Here is a 13,343-nt window from a genome sequence, read left to right as displayed (position 1 = left end):
TGTCACTGCCTGAGCCCAGCCACATGGACAGGGAATGGGCAAACATGGCACTGCTGTTTACTACACTGATGCTTCAGGAAGTGTGACAATCATGTGACTTCAGAGAGGGGTCAGGGATGAGAACGGGGATGAGTCATATTCTGCACATGACTGAGCTCAAGCAGTGTCAGTGTGCACACATAGACATGGGGGCTGAATTTAGGCAATGCTCAGTCTTGGAAACCAGCACTGTCAATCAAAAATGGGGAAGACCCCCCAAAATGCAAATTGAGGGGAAGAACAGGGGTGCACCAAAGCCCCCTCATTTGCATTTGAATTAGGAGTAATTTTCTTAAGCACTGTGCCACTAGATTGTACAGTGATAGTATGATTTCTAGAAGGGCTAAGTCCCCTACACATCATATACCTAGTATAATATTCATTTTAAGAGTGACAGATTTCCTTTACAACAGAATAAGCTGTATTCTATCATACCGCCATGTTTTATAGACTGCCCATAGAAGTGCTAGTTCTGTTATACAAAAAGGTGCAATGTCCTTACGCCTGAGTGCCCCCATAGAGCTGCAAAGGCGACCCTTACACCAATAGACACTAGCAGAAAGATTGCTACTGTTATGGACTGTCTTTGAATTTGCAGACAACCCCAAAACCACACAGTTTGGTTGCATACTATATTCTTTCAGTTGACACCTCGCCAGCTGTCATGTTTTGAAAGTATCTCAAGAACTATAAAAGCTTGACAAATTTAAGAGAGTTGACCAAGGTTTCATATGTTTTTAACAGATATTTAGTAGATGGGAAAAAACTTTGCCTTACACTTCCTTTAAGAATGGTTTCCATCCATCTCTTAATGTTGTAGTAAATATCAGTATTCTTGGTCTGGAGTAATTCACAGGTTAATTTACAATTTAATTAATAAGGCAGATATTGGGCACAGGTTTAATATGTTTTGTGAGAGATGGCTGTACGCCATGGGGCTGTCACTTTTGATAATTAGGCTTTCCCTTATTACACAATGAATCTTGTCTACCTTCTAAAAACTATGACAGTGACAAGAAGCTGATGATAACAGCTGCTATCAATAGTTACCCATGAGCAAACTGCTTCTAATCATTCCAGATTTCCTCTCCACATATCAATGTCCAGACCAACAGATGGCTTAATACAGATTTTGCATAGAACGAACATATTGAAATTCCTAAAATTATACAGTCTGAATTCAGTGGCATTGTTATATTCTTAAAATATCTTCAAGTAAATTATAGTAGTTTAAATAGAACCTGTCAGTATAGAAATGGTGTGCAAGCTATGGACAGCATGTTATAGAGCAGCAGAAGCTGAGCAGGTTCATTAGAGTTGGTGCCAATTTATTTGTACATCCCTTTCCATTGACCATAACAATGGTCTGAGGTTGCTGCGTATGGATTTATACCTACTGGCATCCATGCCTCTTTTAATTAACTGGCCTGGTATGATGTCATCATTGCAGTGTGACACATGTGATGTAGCGCCAGGCCAGAGTCGCCGATGCTGGTAGGTAAAAGGTGGTATTCTCACTCCTGTGCAGCAGCCACAGACCACTCACTGTCGTGGCCGATGGAATGGGACATGCAAATCGATTCGCCTCAAATATAATATTATATATATATATATATATATATATATATATATATATATATATATATATATATATATATATATATATATATATATATATATATATATATATATATATATATATATATATACACACACAGTTGTGCTCAAAAGTTTACATACCCAGGCAGAATTTTTCCTTTCTTGGTCTTGTTTCAGAGAATATGAATGATAACAAAAAAGTTTTCTCCACTCATGGTTATTGGTTGGGTGAAGCCAATTATTGTCAAACTAGTGTGTTTTCTCTTTTTAAATCTTAATGACAACCAAAAACATCCAAATGACCCTGATCAAAAGTTCACATTCCCTGGTGATTTTGGCCTGATAACATGCACAGAATTTGACACAAATGGGTTTGAATGGCTACTAAAGGTAACATCCTCACCTGTGACCTGTTTGCTTGTAATCAGTGTGTGTGCATAAAAGCCGAGTGAGTTTCTGGGATTCAGACAGACTCTTGCATCTTTCATCCAGCCACTAACGTTTCTGGATTGTGAGTCATGGGGAAAGCAAAGAAAATTGTCAACTGATCTACAGGAAAAGGTAGTTGAGGTTTATAACACAGGAAAGGGATACAAAGAAATATCCAAGGAATTGATAATGCAGTGTTCAAACTGTGATTAACAAATGGAAAATCGGGGGCTCTGTAAAAACCAAACCACGGTCAGGTAGACCAACAAAAATTTCGGCCACAACTGCCAGGAAAATTGAAAAACCCACAAATAACATCAGCTGAAATTCAGGACTCTCTGAAAACTAGCGGTGTGGCTGTTTCAAGATGCACAATAAGGAGGCACTTGAAGAAAAATGGGCGGCAGCAGAAAGCCATTACTGGGCAAATGCCACAAAGCATCTTCCTATAAAATGCTAAACAGCAGAGACAAGCCTCAAAACTTCTGGGACAAGGTAATTTGGAGTGATCAGACTAAAAGTGAACTTTTTGGCCACAACCATAAACGTTGCATTTGGAGAGAGGTCAAGAAGGCCTATGATGAAAGGAACACCATTCCTACAGTAAAGCATGGAGACGGATCGCTGATGTTTTGGTGATGTGTGAGCTACAAAGGCACAGGAAGCTTGGTAAAGGTTGAAGGAAAGATGAATGCAGCACGTTATCAGCAAATACTGGAGGCAAATTTGCACTCATCAGCCCGGAATCTGCGCATTGGACGTACGTGGACGTTCCAACATGACAACGATCCAAAACACAAGGCCAAGTCTACCTGTCATTGGCTGCAGCAGAACAAAGTGAAGGTTCTGGAGTGGCCATCTCAGTCTTCTGACCTCAATATCATTGAGCCACTCTGGGGAGATCTCAAGCGCACAGTTCATGCTAGACAGCCCAGGAATTTACAGGAACTGGAGGCTTTTTGCCAAGAAGAATGGTCAGATTTACCATCTGAGAAAATAAAGAACCTCATCCACAACTACCACAAAAGACTTCAAGCTGTCATTGATGTTAGAGAGGGCAATATATGGTATTAAGAACTGCGGTATGTGAACTTTTGATCAGGGTCATTTGGATGTTTTTGGTTGTCATTAAGATTTAAAAAGAGAAAACACAGTAGTTTGACAATAAATGGCTTCACCCAACCAATAATCATGTGTGGAGAAAAAGATTTTTTTGTCATCATTCATATTCTCTGAAACAAGGCCAAGAAAGGAAAAATTTGGCCGGGGTATGTAAACTTTTGAGCACAACTGTATGTTTGTGGGAAAAATTCAGTATAACATGTCCCATCCATTAATAACATTGGGAGAAAGGAAGACATTTTAAAATTATGTAAAGACAGACAAAAAAATATCAGCTCACCATTGTAGAAGTCAGAAAACGCAGGGCCAGCACCCCGCCGAGGAACCACAGGAAAAACCAGAAGGAAAACCAGCGGCGAAAAATTATAAAAATTAAAAAATATTGAAACATTTAAAAAAAACGTAAAGCTCTTGAGACACGTAATCAAACAAAAAAGAGGGTAGATGCAGGGGGCGCCAACTTCACGGTAACGCATGAGGTTTTGCCCTCTCCTTCCCCCCCCTCTTTTTTGTTTGATTATGTGTCTCAAGAGCTTTACGTTTTTAAAATAAATGTTTCAATACATTTTTCATTTTTAGAATTTTTCGGTACTGGTTTTCCTTCTCATTTTAAAATTATACTTGCCCATTTTCTCTCAATATTTAATATTTATTTTGGCTTGGAATATTCTTCAGTACAGGAGTGGAGAAGGTTGTGCATTTTCTAAATATTAATTTTCCCATAAACTGGTTGAAGTGCTCTCTAAGTCTCACAAAGGAATGTGGTTTCACATTTTTCCAATTTTTGTATGCCTCACTGTATCCAAAGTATCATTATTGCGCCTTTTAAACTGCATGTGGGTTTCTGGTACTTTTTTACATGTGAACATGGCCAAATAAGCTATTTTTGCATTTAGTTTGTAAGGCCAAATGTTTAGATTTTGATATTTCACATTCAAACCCAATGACTGGTTGTAAAGATGCTCAGTCACTGATTAGACATTACTATTCATTTACATAAAATGGAATTTGTGGATGCTTGTCCCAAAAGAAAAATTTGTTGTAGAGCTTTCATGCATTATTATTTTTGCAGATACAGGTGCATCTCACTAAATTAGAAGATCATCAAAAGGTTAATTTATTTCAGTTCTTCAATACAAAAAGTGAAACTCATATTATATAGAGTCATTACAAACAGAGTGATCTATTTCAAGTGGTTATTTCTGTTAGGCCAACATATCGGATTTTAAAATCATTTTTCAAGCTGTTGTTATAAAGTATTCTAATTTACTGAGATAATGACTTTTGTGTTTTCATTGACTGTAAGCCATAATCATCAACATTAACAGAAATAAACACTTGAAATAGATCACTCTGTTTGTAATGACTCTATATAATACATGAGTTTCACTTTTTGTATTGAAGAACTGAAATAAATTAACTTTTTGATGATATTCTAATTTAGTGAGATGCACCTGTAGATCACAAACCCATTACAATCACTGTGCCTTTTCACATGCCCTTTTCTTGGCGGGATACCGGCTGTCTGCAAAACAAGCCCAAAAATGGAGACAAGGTCTACTTTGATCCGTGTTGTGGGTGAAGCTCTCAAGTCCATGGCCCCGTGAAAAATAAAAACTATTCGTATTTTAATGTTTAATGGGTAGGAGAAGCTAAAAATCTTTGTTTCTTAAGCTTGAGAAAAATGGATCCAACAAAGATTGTAAAAACTGACAAATGAATTAAAAATGTGTTAAGCACACTGACAAAAACATAGAGTGTTCTTCACATATGAGAAAAAAAGAATCCTTATGTGTGAAACCGGCCTTAAATTGTTGTGAGGTAACGAGGGTGAATAATATGGTGTTTTGATGCAAATCAGACTCCTCGCAACCTATTGAATCTTGGTATAAGATCTCATTTAGAGCGGTTTATTGTATGTTGAAAAAGAGTCTGTCAGAAGTTTTGACCCATTGAGGTGTTTAAACATTCTGCACCTGTTGATTAAGAATAAGAAAGTAAACCACGAGCGGCATGAATCAGAGCCTGGCTGCATGATTACTGCCAGGTACATTATTCTCTGAAATGCCCTACAGAGAAAACATTGCTTGAAGAGCCAGGAGGGACAAGATTACTCCTTCTCCCCACTCCGTGTGTACATAGGGAGAGACATGTCAATCACCTAGAGTGTAGCGAGCAGAAGCCAGCAAGAGGCAGTGCCAGATTAGTATCTTCTTTCTCTATCTTCACTGGGCAGATCTTTAAACTGTACTGTATCTGAAATGGTAGAGCATTTCAGAAATAAACATACCTGGCTGTAACTGTGGTTTGGGCAGCATGAAGTGAGTGTCAGTTTCCCTTTATTCCTACCGGTGCATCTTCTGCAAGTGCTTCCAGGAGTTCGTTAACCCAGAAGCGCTCTCAGCTCTCAACAGTACACGATCCACAACCCTTTCCCTGTACTCTTGGGTATTTGTTCCTGGTTGGAGGCTAGCCAACATTTAGAAGCAGACAGGGACATGTGGATGATTTACTGCAGGGAAAATTACAGGAATAGTAGATTACCAGCAAACATGTGCATGTAAAACTTCACTTTCTCATTCATACTGCTGATAAAAATGTACATAAAGGTCTAGTTAGGTCTACAAGTCTCTAATCTAGAGCTGTCAGCAGCTTTACAGGATTAAAACTACTGCCTCCCTTTAATTGTCTATGTGCTGGATAGAAAATCTGGACCTCTTGTAGTTTGGTTCTGTAGATCAGTAAAGGGTCCATTTTGTTTAATGTAGAATATGAATAGTTAAACATGGGGACAAAAGGTTTGTCTAAATGAAGTCTAAGACCACGATTCCTCATTTGGAAGATTTTTAAGTTACTTTTCTTTTTTGCCTAGGGGTATTTGTTGCTTTTTCTTGCACCAAATTCTTCAAAAATGGTGTACGCAGTTTATGAATTTTGCACAAAATGAAACATGGTTTTATTTTGGTCTTTATTTTTGTATTTTAACTTTTTTTTTTTTTTTGGTGCAAAAAAGCTCCATGTTTTGAAAAATGGCTCAAATGCTTGCACTAAATTATCTGCCGTATGTATACTCGTACCAGGGTAGGGCTCAAGTGCTTTTGTGACTTTTTAAAAAAAGCAAAAAATAATCAGGCGAAAACATCTAGGAAGCCTAAACTCTGAACACTTATATAGGCAAACACATAAAATCTATTTTAAAAATGGCGCAAATGGAAAGATGAAAATAGTACAGATAAAAAAAAAAGGTGCAAAACATGTAACAAAAAAACAGGCGCAAATGCAATAATAAATCACTCCCTCTGTGTAATCTGTTTATCTTACATAGTAAAGCCTCCCATTCTTCATCTAAATAAGAGAAGGACTGGAAAGACACAAAGTGCAAAATAGAGTCTTATCTGGGTAACAATGTTAGGAGAGTTGCATAATGGTGCTCACCTGGTCGGTTTGTAACCACTGATAACATAGGCTGCTGCCGACTCACGAGGAGATGAAAGTGCAGATAATGGAGAAACAGATGGGTTAAAGGCCCTGTCACACATAACGAGATCGCTAGCAAGATCGCTAGCGAGATCGTTATTGCGTCACGGTTTTGGGATCGCTGGGGAGATGTCAAACATGCAGAACTTCCCAACGATCTGGGCCGCCCCAGCGATCTAACCAACGATCTCGGCGGTCGTTGGGACGCTTTCACACAGCAGCTATTTCAACGATCCACACCTTGATAGGGACTGTACTGTGTCAGAAAGGCGTACATAAAATTACTTTTCCACGCCCCCCTCATCTTCAATTGGAGAACGCTACTACATTCTGATTGGGTAGCCTTGGTTTAACACTGCGTCTCCGGTCAGATGGGATCTCTACTTCGTGTCCATTAAAAATGGAAACTCATTTGAGACCCCAAACAATACCTACCGCACTAAAGATGACTGATTTCTTCAAAGTAGAGTCACAGCCGGAGAACGCTGGTGGGATCTGAAAACAACAAGGACGCAGTAGCGACCACCAATCGGAAACGAGGAGCGCAGAAAAGTCCAATTTATGCACGCCTACATGTCTCAGTTCTGAATCGCTAACGAGGTCGTTAAAAAGGTGTCAAATACAGCGATGCACACTGCTCAGCGGGAGCACAACGACCCAGGAATGGTCCAGGAAGCTTTGTAACGATCAGCGATCTCACAGCAGGGGCCTGATCGTTGCTACCTGTCACACATGACGAGATCACTAGTGAGGTCGCTATTGCGTCACCAAAACCGTGACTCATTAGCGATCTCGCTAGCGATCTCGTTATGTGTGACGGGGCCTTAATTCTGTGCTCCCGTGTAGGAAGAATGAGGGATGCCAATCCGAGTATAAATGGTTTATTAGTTAAAGTGTTTCGAAGTATACAAGCTTCTTCAGGACAACCAGTTCGTGGTTGTCCTGAAGAAGCTTGCATACTTCAAAACGCATTGTTGTCCTGAAGAAGTTAGTATACTTCGAAACACTTTGACTAATAAACCATTTATATTCGGATAGGCATCCCTCATTCTTCCTACACGGCATCACAGAATTAACCCATCTGTTTTTCCATTATTTGCATTTTTCATCTAAGAACACAGCAGATGCATGCATTCCTTATTTTTGGATTATCCTAATTCTCAAATAGATTTACTAATCATAGATTAAAAGTTCAACCCCCCTTAAATGGTTTATTTTTTCTATTATTTTTTAAATTAATTTCATCCTTTTTAACGCAAACTATTTGTTGCTAGCAGTTATTATTGACATGTAGCTTGAATACCGATTGAAAGCCCAGCAATACTTTGTAATCTCATTCCGGACACTTAGAAACGGATCTGTAAATATAAATGATGTTACGCATGGATATCTATTTGCATTAATGTTTCTGAATTTACTTTCCTGTGTTTACATGAATTTTCTTTTGGACTATTATTCAGAGCGGATAATCACGTTAGCCTGTGATCTTCCTCCACTGCTGTAGGAGGATATGTAAAACACATGTGCACATACAGCCATGATTTTGTAGTTTTCTTATAGATATTTTAATATAAAGCTCTTCCAAAATGAATACTAAGGCAATTTCTTACAAATGTTCATCTTACATGTGATGTCTACTAATAACGCTGAATGTATTGCTTAACAGTTGTATGGGAGCCAGGATGTTGAAATGGTCTTCTGCAGTCAATGTAATTATGCCCCTTTAAATCAAAAGGATTGGATGGTGATTAAAGGGAGAAGTAAACATTTTCTCTAGAAATAAGTAATGTTTCTTCTCTTTCTAGTCTCTTTCAATCATTAAAAATGGTGTTTATGTATTATTTAAAGTATTATATTTATACTATTTCTGTATTATCTAAATTATTCTTGATTGTAAATCTTCTATATTTTTGTATCTACAGTTCCCAGATGGACCCTTATTTCCTTTTTGTTATAAAGTACAGGAATAGATCCTTCCCTACTCCTTGTTAACTTATTCAATATACATTAGTCGGTTGTAATAGGCGGATTGAGGGCAGCAGGACTACAGGATCAGACTACACAAGGTCGTTTGTAGTCTGTAACCATGGAGATACATACATCCGAATAGGAACTGTACCCACAAAACAGGATATTTTTAATTAAGAATATTTATAAATTTTCTACATTTATCTATTTTATTTTATTGGAGCATCAAAAAATGGTGGAAATGGTGAGATTACTCATTAATGGAGTGTCCAATATTAGAAAAACATGGATGCTTTCTTTCAGAAACAATACCACCTGTAACCATGAGTTGTTCATGCTATTGCACATCAGCTCCTTTCACTTCTATGGGTCTGAGTAGCAATACCAGACACAACTCATGTTGAAAGGTGGCACTCTTTCTAAAAGAAAGCAGCCATGTTTTTCAAATCCTGCTGTAGCCCTTTAAGGCATACACAATTATATGTGATATTACTAATTATCCATGATTATAACACTTTGCTAGAAAAAATAATAAAGTTTCACTCTGAAAACGAAGTAGTGGCATATTACACATCCTAGAGGCCTACACAATATTAAAAGTGGTAGCAAAAATCATTTTGATAGATGTGGTTTCTGGATTCAGCAATTCTAACTGCCTTTCTGAAGCCTAGGAGAAGATGTGCAGCTTTACAAAGCACAATCATGTCTAAATAAGACTATATAGATAGTGTAGATGATGTCAAGAAGCAAAGGTCACAACATAAATCCTTATTTATACAGCAGAACATAACCTCGGATGGGGCCTGTGACATACTTATATATAGGGATGAAGTTGTGATCATCCTGCAAATCATTTTCTGAAGCACAGAAGGGGAGCAGCTCTTCGGAAACATGTAGATATACAATATCTTAGTGTCATTGGTCAAATTTTTGTTGTAACCTTCCATTTTAAAGTGTTTCTCTGTGCACTGCGCTGTATCTTCACTTTCTGATGAATTGTAAAGCAAATCTAGTGAAATATTGTTAGATGTGTTATGAACATACTGGATTTCTGACTCCATTTACTTGAATGATTACTTTTGTGTTTATTATATATCACTCCTTTCATTGTATCGCGGAACAATGTGGTGCATGTCCCTGCTGTTCCAGACGTGTGATGGTTATTTATTTTGGTAGGTTGATTCACCCAATCTAATATATATATAAAGCATGTACAACTGTGGTTTGTAAGTGATATCACCTGCTTATTTCTGAATGCCCTATAGTAAATAATAGAGAACACATTTCCTGAAAAATCTAAATGTGACCGATATTAAAGGCTTGTTCCCATCTCAGCCATCCCGGTTTCATCCCAGCCGGCCTGGCTTTGAAAACAGCCCAGAACGGCTTATCGGTACTGTTTCTATAACTCCTATAGAAGCAATACAGAATTCGGCAGAAAGAAACCTATATTTGCTTCCACATGAAATTAAGACATGTAGAGCATACAGTGGAATCCTATGTAAGTTTAAGTGTGCTGTATTTCAACTCTCTATAACTCTGAGGTTATGTAGATCCATAATACACTTCTTGTCGTAATGTTCTTCATATTAATATACTCAATTAAAGGCAATCTATTAGCAGGATTTCACCCCCCAAAACTATATGTGCACACTTTACCTTTATAAGTCCCGCAATACCTTTACATGGCAAGTCCTTTCTTGTTACTGAGAAATCAGCATTTGAATTAATATGCATATTGGGCTGTAGACCTAATGCCTCTGTCACTCCAGCTCTGTTCCCCAGCCAGTGCTGACTCCTCCTGTTTGACTGACAAATCCTTTGCCTGAAGTTACACAGCATAGAGGCTGTCAGTCAAGCAGGAGGAGGTGGCGCTGGGCAGAGAATAGAGCTGGAGTGACAGAGGCTTTAGATCTACACCCTCATTTGCATATCAATTCAAATGCTGATTTCTCAGTAACTGAGGAACGGACTGGTCATGTAAAGAGATCGTTGGATTTGTCTTCAAAACAGCTACATGTGTCTTTTTGGAGTGTAAACTTCTACTTAGAGATTCCCTTTAAACACCTAACATCCATTTCAAGTTAACTACGTATGTTATTCTGGTTTCTCACTCTATAGATTTATAATACTGTACTTAAAATTATTATTCAGTAGTAATAATCTTTTCTTTATAGCTATTTACTTGCCAAAAGAAATGAGTAATAAGGAATTCTGCAAACAAGACTGCAGACTATATAACTGTGTTGGAATCAAAGTCACCTTTAAATATGCTCTTACTGTAAAATGCACCCTACATTAAATTCAGCGCATGAATTCAGCGCATCTTACCGCACTCCTTCATTAAGACTGGCGTGTACAACACCAGTCTTAATGAATCGGCTCCATAATCTGCTGTCCTTTAAGTTAAACATGCAGAAAGCTTTAGTATAACCAATGCAGAATAAAAGCTGGACGTGATCAGACGCCATGGCCATCTGCTCCACTTCCCTCTTATCTATGATTCATTGCCCTCATTATCTTTTATTAGGGTATATTCACACACAGCAGACTTGTTGCTGAATTTTTGTGACTCTATGGTGGCTCTATACTATTACAGTTATATGTCAGGGATACTCTCCTCCAGAAACAATGCTTTTAGGGGAAAATACCTCCATAAAAGAACATGCCATGAAGCAATCCAACATTTTTCACTCTTGGAATCACACAGAATCCAACTATAACCCTTCTGTAAGTTTCCTTATGTACTCAGAGGCATATAGAGTTACAGTAAGGTCCCATGCACCACTATATGTGGGTTATTATAATTCTAAACAACATGGATCTGTAATATGGCAGTGTGCATAAGGCTTCAGGCTCCACTTCAATATTGCCGCATTGTGGGTCTTTGCCGCAAGTAGAACCGCAGAGCATTATTGCTGTGATTTTGGGAAAATAACGTTAAGTGCTTTGCTGCAAAAAAACTCAATTAAGTCGCAACATGTGAATGCAGCCTTAGTCACTTGCAGATTTAACAAATGAAACATGTTTAATACACTTTCCCGTTTGCACTATCCTGCTAAATAGGGCTTTACAAGGAGCTTTGTTCATACTTTTGAACCCAGCAAGACGTAGGACGTAGCAATAGAAAATCCGGCTGAACTGCTTTCTGTGATGGTAAAGCCGACCCTCTATGTTATCACTAATGCACTTAATTGACCCCTCATTAATGCCGGACCCTTTTGTCCTGATGTTATTTGGGTATCTAGAGAGGCGGTTTATAATCTCTTTACACAGAGTCCCTCTATCAAATGGGGGGTATATCTTCTTCCTAATAAACCACTGTCATTTTTAAGCTTTCAAAGAATCTGGGGGTTTGTATTATATAATATATACATCTATACTTAATGAATAAGAGTTGAAAAAATAATATTCAAAAATGTGTTGTATGTTTCTATATAATGAAAGGTTGCATTTTTTTGTGCAATAAATAATATTTCTAAGAATGCATAACTGTGGTGATTGTTCATTTACTGTGACCTATTGCTTCCTTATCACAATCAAAAAGAAAAATTGTCTTAATTTCCATAAATAAATCGCTAGTAGCCTGAGTGGCCCCCAAGCCTCCAGCAAAGATTTTATTCACGAGCTCATAGATAACCTCTATTCTATTAAGGCACCCATGCTCACCCATGTCCGTGCCCATGCCCGCCGGTCTCACTATCTCATTGCCTATAGATACATCCTGTAGTTCTTTCATGACAGGTTTTGCATGTGCATTAGATATCAACCTTCTTCTCGGATGCAGCCTAGCAAGTGCAGAAATACCATCCACTAAAACATGAATTGTTTTGCCATTAAAATAATTAATATTTATGTCCATATTTGTCATCTCCTATCTATAAACACTTATCTATACTGTCTAAAAGAGTAACTTTTTTTCTTGCTCACAAACCAAAAAGAGCTCAGTTTTCATTTTTTAAACAGCTTTTGGCAAAATAAAACCTCCACTGTGATTGGGGACTATGGACAACAACATCTAAAATGGAGGATTATAAAATTATGAGGTTGATTCATCAAAGCAATTTTTTTCCACCAGAAAGCTGGCATAAAACACTTTGAAAAGTCACAGAATTTTTGCACAATCCTCCTCTCCATAGAACTTTATGAACACCAACTGTCATCTCCTATATCAGTAATTTGAAAATCTGTAGTCACTGTAGATAGCTTTTACCCATTAATAGAGAATATTGAGAATAAAAAATCAGTCCCAGAGGAGAAAGAAGTTGATTTCTCTTTGCAATATATTTTATAAATTACCGTATTTTTTTGGACTATAAGACACACTGGACCATAAGATGCACCTAGGTTTTAGAGAAGGAAAACAGAAAAAAATGTGAGCAAAAAATGTGGTCACGATGCACGGTTAAGGGGGAGGGGGTCTGCTGCTGACACTGTTATAGGGGTAATGTCCCCCAATTCTGTTAATATCCCCCATACTGGTATATATGCCCCCCTTCCTATTATACGTGGCCCCCATCCCCATCCTGGTATGCATGGCACCCCTCCATCCTGATATGCGTGGCACCCCTTCATCCTGGTATGCATGGCACCCCTCCATCCTGGTAAGCATGGCACCCCTCATCCTTATCCTGGTATGCATAGCACCACTCATCCCTATCCTTGTATGCATGGCACAGCAATCCCCATCCTGGTATGCATGGCACCCC

At 38.1% G+C, this 13,343-nt stretch overlaps 1 protein-coding gene across 1 annotated transcript in view; it reads left to right on the top strand.

Annotated features, from left to right (window-relative positions):
- The window catches only part of C2CD4C (C2 calcium dependent domain containing 4C), a 104,517-nt gene extending 92,391 nt beyond the window's left edge, over positions 1-12,126 (top strand). Inside the window, exon 4 of the transcript XR_012256398.1 lies at positions 8,589-12,126. The gene's annotated coding sequence lies outside the window, so the exon portion shown is untranslated. The remainder of the gene's footprint in view (positions 1-8,588) is intronic.
- The last annotated feature ends 1,217 nt before the right edge of the window (positions 12,127-13,343 follow it).

This window comes from Phyllobates terribilis, unplaced genomic scaffold (assembly GCF_046119375.1).
Source record: "Phyllobates terribilis strain yellow unplaced genomic scaffold, ASM4611937v1 Scaffold_1__5_contigs__length_1240528914, whole genome shotgun sequence".
Classification (NCBI taxonomy): Eukaryota; Metazoa; Chordata; class Amphibia; order Anura; family Dendrobatidae; genus Phyllobates; species Phyllobates terribilis.
The sequence above is the reverse complement of the archived record's forward strand: the minus strand, read 5'-3'. Positions and strand labels throughout refer to the sequence as shown.